Source organism: Parasteatoda tepidariorum, chromosome 4 (genome assembly GCF_043381705.1).
Source record: "Parasteatoda tepidariorum isolate YZ-2023 chromosome 4, CAS_Ptep_4.0, whole genome shotgun sequence".
Lineage (NCBI taxonomy): Eukaryota > Metazoa > Arthropoda > Arachnida > Araneae > Theridiidae > Parasteatoda > Parasteatoda tepidariorum.
Genome location: NC_092207.1, coordinates 74,008,212 through 74,016,240, shown reverse-complemented (window position 1 = coordinate 74,016,240; position 8,029 = coordinate 74,008,212).

Sequence of the window (8,029 nt, the reverse complement as noted above, 5' to 3'; positions counted from 1 at the left end):
TTCACTTAAAAGGTTTTCAAATCAAATCAAAAAGTAAAAACTAATATTAAGGAGTCCAAATTTTCAACTCTCCCACCTTAACTATCAGGATCTTATTTTCGAGATAAAATTTACCCCCTATTAAGATGGTCAGGAATCCAAATCCGTTGAAAAAAGATATGTTTAAACAGAAAATCCATTGAGTTGGCCGATGTAAAAAATTAAATAGTTAATATTTTAGTTTTCAAATCATTAATGGATGTATACAAATGTATCAGAAGAAGTATTTTGCTGCTGAAATATCCAGTCAGTACCATTTAAAAAATACCCTTTCTGTATCAGATTATAACAATGCATAGTTTGAAATTATACAGTCTCATTGCGATTATACAGCATAATCTCAACTACTAGCTAGGGTATTTAGTAATATTATCTCCCTTACTAGACAGTCTCAATAGCTTGAAACACTAGTCTCAAATTTTTCTTTTGTAGATTTCCCAATTCTCGTTAAAATTAAAGGTTCCTAAAATCATTAGTGATCAATCTCTTACAGTCCCAGGAGCAAAATTCATTTCAATTTACAATCCATCCATTCTTCAATTGTATTTCATTTCTTTTTTTTGGGGGGGGGGCAAACATTTCGTCGTGAAATTACTCTAATTTTTGCTAAGCAGGAACTCCCAATTGTTTGAAGAAACTGCTTTCTCGTGTCATTTCTGTGCATTCTGGGAGTTCATCATCATTTTTATCCAATTATAAATTCGGTTTCAGTGTTTAGTGAGATATAGTAAAGAGGTTAGTGCTATAGCACCAATTCCTGGCAATAATTGAGCATTCATTCATCCATTCATTCACAAACAAGAAAATTTTTGTACATTTTGATGACAAACAGTTGGTTAACATACACTCAGGTCAAAAGTATACGGACGCACGCATGGCAACATCATGGTGTGGGGATGTTTTTCATGGTTTGGTCAAGGTCCTTTAATTCATGTGGTTAGTATTATGAACTCTGAGATGTATGAAGACATTTTCGACAGTGCTGCTCTCCTTATTCTATTGCAATATTTCGGGGAAGGGTAATTTCTATTCCAGCAGAAAAACTGCTCCAGTTACTCATCAGGAATTTCGAAGTCTTAGTTTGTCGAAATGAATGCTCAAAAACTGGGCTGGCCTTCCGATAGCCCCAATCTATGTAAACGACCAACATCACATTTATATATGCCTTTTGAACTCTACGTATCTGTACCAAAGTATTTACAGATACTTTTGATCAGATAGTGCACCACTGCAATAGTACACTCAGAAAAAAATATGGTCAAAATTACCAGAAAATTTTAACATTTACCGTGTGTGTTCTGGATCTATGGGAATTACAAAAAGCTTGATAACTTTTACTGAAGCTCTTCTTTGGTACGGAATTTTTGTGAAATTATCAATAAAATATAGTTTTATAATTTGGTGAAAGTAATTTAGTAAATTCGGTAAATCTAAAAATAATTTGATAAATGTGGTAAAATTTGTTAATTTTTTCATGATACATTTGACCATGGTATAAAGAAAAACATTTCTTTGGTTAAATTTACTTTTCAGTTTTGTATTTTTCACTACATGTGTGGTAATAAGAACGATAATTTTTAAAACCAGAATTTCCGTCAAGCCGTTACCTTATGAGCGGAAAAATTACTAAATGAGTTGTTATTAAATACCGTGTGTTTTGGTTTTAAATACCAGAATTAAAGGAGGTTGGTTTTTCATCATGCAATGCTGTATTTTTATCAGAAATTTTTCTCCTGGTTTTTTTAATTGAAACATTATTTTGTTTCACCCTAAAGTCATGCTTTTATTACTTGTTAAGATGGTTAAATTTTTTAAAAAAAATTTCTCGCAATTTTTGGTCATTCTACTAAGTGACATTTTTAGTGCATTTCAATCTTTTTCCTCCACGACGTTCTAGTAACTTTAGAGTTTCGATCATTTTCAAAAACGTTGCATGAACATTTTGATTAAATTTCATTCAAACTGTGTGAATAGAAAGTGCTTCGTACTTAATTTTTTTAAATTTTCTTGAATTCTAAAGCATTTTTAGTGAATAGTAAAAAAAAATTGCCAATTATCCTTTGCAAATAAACAAAAAAAAATTTCCCTTTAGAACATTTTATTTTATTTTTATCATTTTTCCCAATTAAGAATAAAATGAAATGCAGTTTTAAAGTTCCACATAGCGGTACTGGAACTAAGAGAAACATCTTGTTTATAGAATTTATGTTTTTCTCAATCCAAAACACACAATTAGTAACTCATGAAGCTGCGATGGCTCAGGGAATAAAGCGTTTGCCTTCCAATGAGGTGAACCGGGGTTTGATCCTGGCGATGGCTGGTCGATACGAATTCTGCATCCGACTTGGACCGACCGCAGTGCTGATGTGACATATCCTTAGTGGTAGATGGATCATAGGTTAGAGTCCCCTTGCCGTCACGCTAACCTTGGGAGGTTCTCGTGGTCTTCCTCTCCATGTAACGCAAATGGGGGTTAGTTCAATCAGAAAGTCTACCACGAAAGGCAAATTTCTCCCAATACTTGATCCAGAAGTTCCCTTGTCTTCTGGATTGGATTCAAAATTACAAGGCTACGGAGTTGAACATTAGTAGTGTAGACCAAAAAATTGGGTCGGCTGTTCAAAGACGGTTATAAAATAAAATTAGTAACCCATGACCCATGATGGCTCAGGGGGTAGAGCGTTCGTCTCCCAACGAAGTGAACCTGGTTCAAATCCAAGCGATGGCTGGTCGATAAGAATTCACCACCGGCTCACACTGACTATTACAAATGTGACTGATCCAAACACTGGATACATTTTTGAATACAGATGGATACAGATTTGGATACAACACTGGCTAATCCAAACTGTTTTCTCCGGATATCGGAATAGTTGCGTTATTTCTCTTTTGTTGTTCGTTATACTTTTTTTTTAATGTGTAAACATTTTTCCTTCATTTTTATCAAGAATTTTAAATTATATATTTAAGGTGGTCATTACGAAAGACCTTAAAACACCATCGCCCCGATTTAGATAAATCTAACGTTCTAAGCAAATAGGAATTTTAATCTTTGTTTCAATAAAAGTTATTAAAATAAAGAAATTTGTTACAGAATTGTCTATTTATCACTGAGTGGGAATTTGTGAGTTCAATCCTGAGTCCAATAAAATATTTATGTTTTTACTTGATTGATAGTAATGCTTGGCTGGAATAATAATTATGTAAATTCCTTAAAGTCTGTATTAAACTGCACTTGCGTTAATTCTGTGTAAATGTAATTGGTTTTGATCTTTGACAAAAAGAAGGTGCTGAAAAATTTCGTGCCAAATATCAAAAAAAAATAATAATAAACTAATTCCTGCTGCATTTTATCCTGTCCATGGCTTTAAAACTTCTTGATGCCTACATTAATTAGCGTATTGTTTACTATTACTGAAAATATATACCAAATACCAATTATATACCGAAACTTCGGAAACAAATTTATTAAATTGTATTTTGATACACTTTGATACATTATTCATAAATATCAGGAAATGTCCTTTATTTTATTTATTACGGATACAGTAATAATTAATTAAATTTTTCGCTTAAAAATCATCTTCCTGAACCAAGTTAATTAAAAACACACTTCCTTAAAAATTAACGAGGAGTTGTAAATAAGTCATTAATTACAAGTATGAATTTTTTAAATCTATTGACTTTTGTTCTTTAAGGCAAAATTTAGCTAATCTATCACCACTTGTTTACATTTTTTTAAACGCATTTAAATGTAAATAATCTGCAGTTTATCTTAACAATGTGAACGGACCTACTCTATTAGCGATTCTTTTTTTATGTTCTTTCTGCTTCGTTTTCTATTTATTAATTTTACTTATTCATTTATTTTTAACATATCAGTTGGAAGGTATATTTTGGAATATTCTCCTTCATAGAAATAAATTATAATTTCCTTTATTTCTTTTTAACTCGATTATTCTCGACCCTCAAAATAGGGTGGAAAAGTCGTGATCTTAAAAATATAGTCCCAATAATTTACTCATAACATCGGTCGAAAGTTTGAACTACTTTAATGTTTATTTTGGTTGTTTTTTTCCACGTATTTCATCATTAAACTTTGACGCAAAATCAATTGTTTTTTGGACATAAATGAAATAAATTATTTATTCAAAAATAACTTCGTAAAAAAGGTGAAATATATGCATATTTTTTTAGATTACTTATGTTACATATTTCTTAAGAAATAAAAAGTTTAAAAAAAACGACATTTTTGGAAATTTTATTATTTAGAAATAATTCAACTGAGTGTCTTGAAGTTTAAAATTATATTATTTGTTTACATTAAAGTTCCACATTTCTGTTAGAATCCAATCATTTAAGTTTCTTTACCTTTTTCTTTTTTAACATTTCCAAATGGTAGATCATTTTCGGTACACCCTGAGCGAATTAATAACTTATCTTTTATTAGTCCTCACAAATGGAGATAATATATGAGATTAAAAAAAATAATCTAATTTAAAAATAAGAATTAATTTTGTTATTTTTAGAGCACTGAATATTTTTTTATTCACCAACAACTTCATTTAAAACAACACTTACTGTTTTGTTTTGTTTTTTTTTTTTCATTTATATATTTTAGTCAAAAAATCAATGTGTAAGTTTTGCTTCACATGAGCTTAGTACTATTACTTTACTTTTCCTTTTTTTCAATTTTTCGATTTTACTTCGTCAAAAATAATAGGAAAAAAAGTAGAATTAAATTTTCAATACTAATTTTCTATTTATAATTAAACTGATGCAGTTTAATTATAGTTATAATTGATATAGTTAACTTAGTTTAATTATAATATTTATAATAAAACTATTAACTAAGCAACACTTATTATTTATAAATTTATATTTTTACTATTTTTTTATATTAAATTATTGAACACCTTAAGGTGATCTATGATCCCAAACCTAATATTTTAATTAGATTCTTTCGAATTCTTCACGAATTATGTTCAAATTCGGATTCCTGACATTGAAATGAAGTTTTCTATTTATTTCTAAGCTTATTAACAAATTAAAAGTGGAAGACATGCGTTTATTTTTCTCGTTAAGTTGATAGTTTTTAATGAAGAAAAACTTTTTAATCCTTCAATACTCAGGATTAATGATGATCCAACATTATTCTGCATATTTTTTTTAATTATTTATTTATTATATTATTTTATATATTTTTCTTCTCATATATATTTTTTACGATTCATTCTCGGAAAAATATCTGGCATTGTCCGCTCCTGAATTTTCAGTGGTGCTGACATCTATGATACATTTATTGAAATGTTTTCTAGGTTCACATATAATTTAAGAAGATCGCTGTTTTAAATTGTTCTACTTAAAAGTTTACCAAAAAAAAAAAAGAATTTATTCCACTTCCAATTTCTTAAAAAATCACAAATGTAAAGTTTACTTGTTACGAAAAGCATGTAAGAACTATTAAAAATATAACTAATTTGAAATTCGTAATGAATTTACTTTTTGCATTGTTCGCATTTCAAAAAAGCTATTTATGATTAATTTTTGTGACCAAAGCTAAACTTCGAATCTCGTACAAAAATTCATCAGTTCTGAAGTACGAATTATTTTATCAGCATAAATTTAGTTATATTCACTAACCATTAAATTTACCAGTTCAGGCATACATACCTATCACGATAAATTCTATCTTTACCATACTTGATTTTAAAGATCTTAAACCTGCAGAAGAGAATAAAGGTACAAGAAGTTTTGCAATTACATCTCATGCGCATAATTATGATTAAATATTGTGAATATCCTTAAGTTTTTCTTTTATGAATCAGAGAATTAAAAAAAAACAATAGCGGTCATTAGGGTCCGATGACTAGGAAGTGAGAGGGGGTATTGCAATCTGGAAAAATGAGGTATTGCTTTTTATCAGGGGTCAAAACTAGCAGAATTTTTATACCCTACTGGACAAGTTGGTCTGCAAAATACTGCTTTACTGTTCTTTTTAAATGGTTATACAACTTTTTTAAATGTATAATAATAGAACGTATGGGATATGAAGGTACCTATTATTAATCTACAGGGAAAATAAGCAATAGGTGATCGCAACGCTCGAATACTCCATCTGGGGAGAAGACCAGTTCCATCCCTTTGGCCCTCCCCCCCCCTCCTCTTTTCAGTTGTGTAGGAATGTACTACGATATTTTTCCTTTTCTTAATATTTTTCGTATTTAATTGTTAAGAATATTTTTTAAAGTTTCCATGACGCTTTCTTTTAAAACTATGTTAAATGTAGTTTTCAGTTCCATATAGTTTTCTAACTTAAAAGATTTTAATCTATTTGAAAATCAAAACAGAAACTAACGTAGTACTTCCTTCTTCTATGACTCTCCACACGGTAATGGTGAAAGCATATAAAGTGCTGCCATGGGTAGAGAGTTCTGCTCTACGCCACCTGTAGATCATTTCGATCGTCAATAATAACGCTCCACCAACTTAAAAAAATTTTTAAATAAATAATACAAATATTGACGAATTTTAACTTGCGTATATAAAAAAAATAACCTATTCAGAGAATTGTTGAAATTTATTATTAAGGATTTTTTATAATTTCAAAAAAGAATATGAAACTCTCACGATTGCATTCCCATTTTCAACTAATATGATTAAAAATTTTCCTGTGCTGCAATCATAGTAAATTTTAATAAAAATTAGCGTGATGAAGGAAATAAAAAATGAAAAGGCAAATTTTACATCATAAACTCTTATTTAATTAATTAAACTCAGCAACATTATAGTCTTATAATTACTCCTTTGCTTTTTTTTCTCGTTTCCTTCCCTAATCACGGGTCCCGGATGTGCATCATAGCTTTTCTTTTCCCATAGAAAAAAATGGAAAACGATAAAACCACTCTTAATAAAAAAAGTTACACACGGGCCTAAGAACAGTGATAGCAAAGTAAAGTGTACCGCAGTATTTTTTAGAGTGGTAAAAAAAACATACTATTTGGAATATCTTTAAGTAATGACTTGTCTAAGAGCAATATCGATAATAAAAAAAATGCTATATTTACTTTTCTGGTGATTAAAAATATAAAATTTTTAAAAAATTCCTGATATAATTAAACCAATGCACTTTTTTTCGACTAAATTATCTGAAATAAGTGTTTCTCAGACTGAAAACGAGATTATAATAAATGCCATATGCAGTAATATACATTAAAACTGCATAACAGAGGAGGCAAAAAAGAAGCTACATAAGTCTTCCCAGATTTATAAACACATATTTTTCATAAAAATGATGCTGAATATATATCTAGCATTATATATATAGATATATAATTATTTATNTGTAATATTTATAGATATATATATAGATATATATATAGAATTTTTAGATATATATGTAGAATTTTGTATATATATATAGCTATTAAGATATTGAAAAGATGTAAAGTGGAGCCATTTTAACTAGTTGTATTTGATTAATTATTGAAAAAACATTTCATCAAATAACGAATAAGAATAATGCTACTAAAATAAATGTGTTAAAGAAAATGCTACATTTAATGCTGCTAAATGAACCAGCTTTTTTAATTAATTTTTATGTTACTAAATTTATAATGTAGAAATTCAAAATGTAAAATTAATTTAACCGTAAGATAACAACAAATTAAAATGAATCTGCCTGAGTGCAAAAGCATTGTCCAAAACAAAATCTCTCATCCTCATCATTTTTCTATAAAAGTACATTTTTAAGACTACCTTATCCAAAATGAAAACTAAAGATGCATTTTGTTCCGTAATCACCATCCTTAACGGTGTTTTTCGAAGCTCCGTCACCACTGGAATTAAAAAAGCCATAGTTTAAGTGCCTTACACTTGAATCAATTCGATGATTTTAAACTATATACATAATCTTACCGTGAGGAATTATCTGGGCTTTAGAACAGATAAACAATTTCAATATTTTAAAAATTATTAAACATTTTTCCAT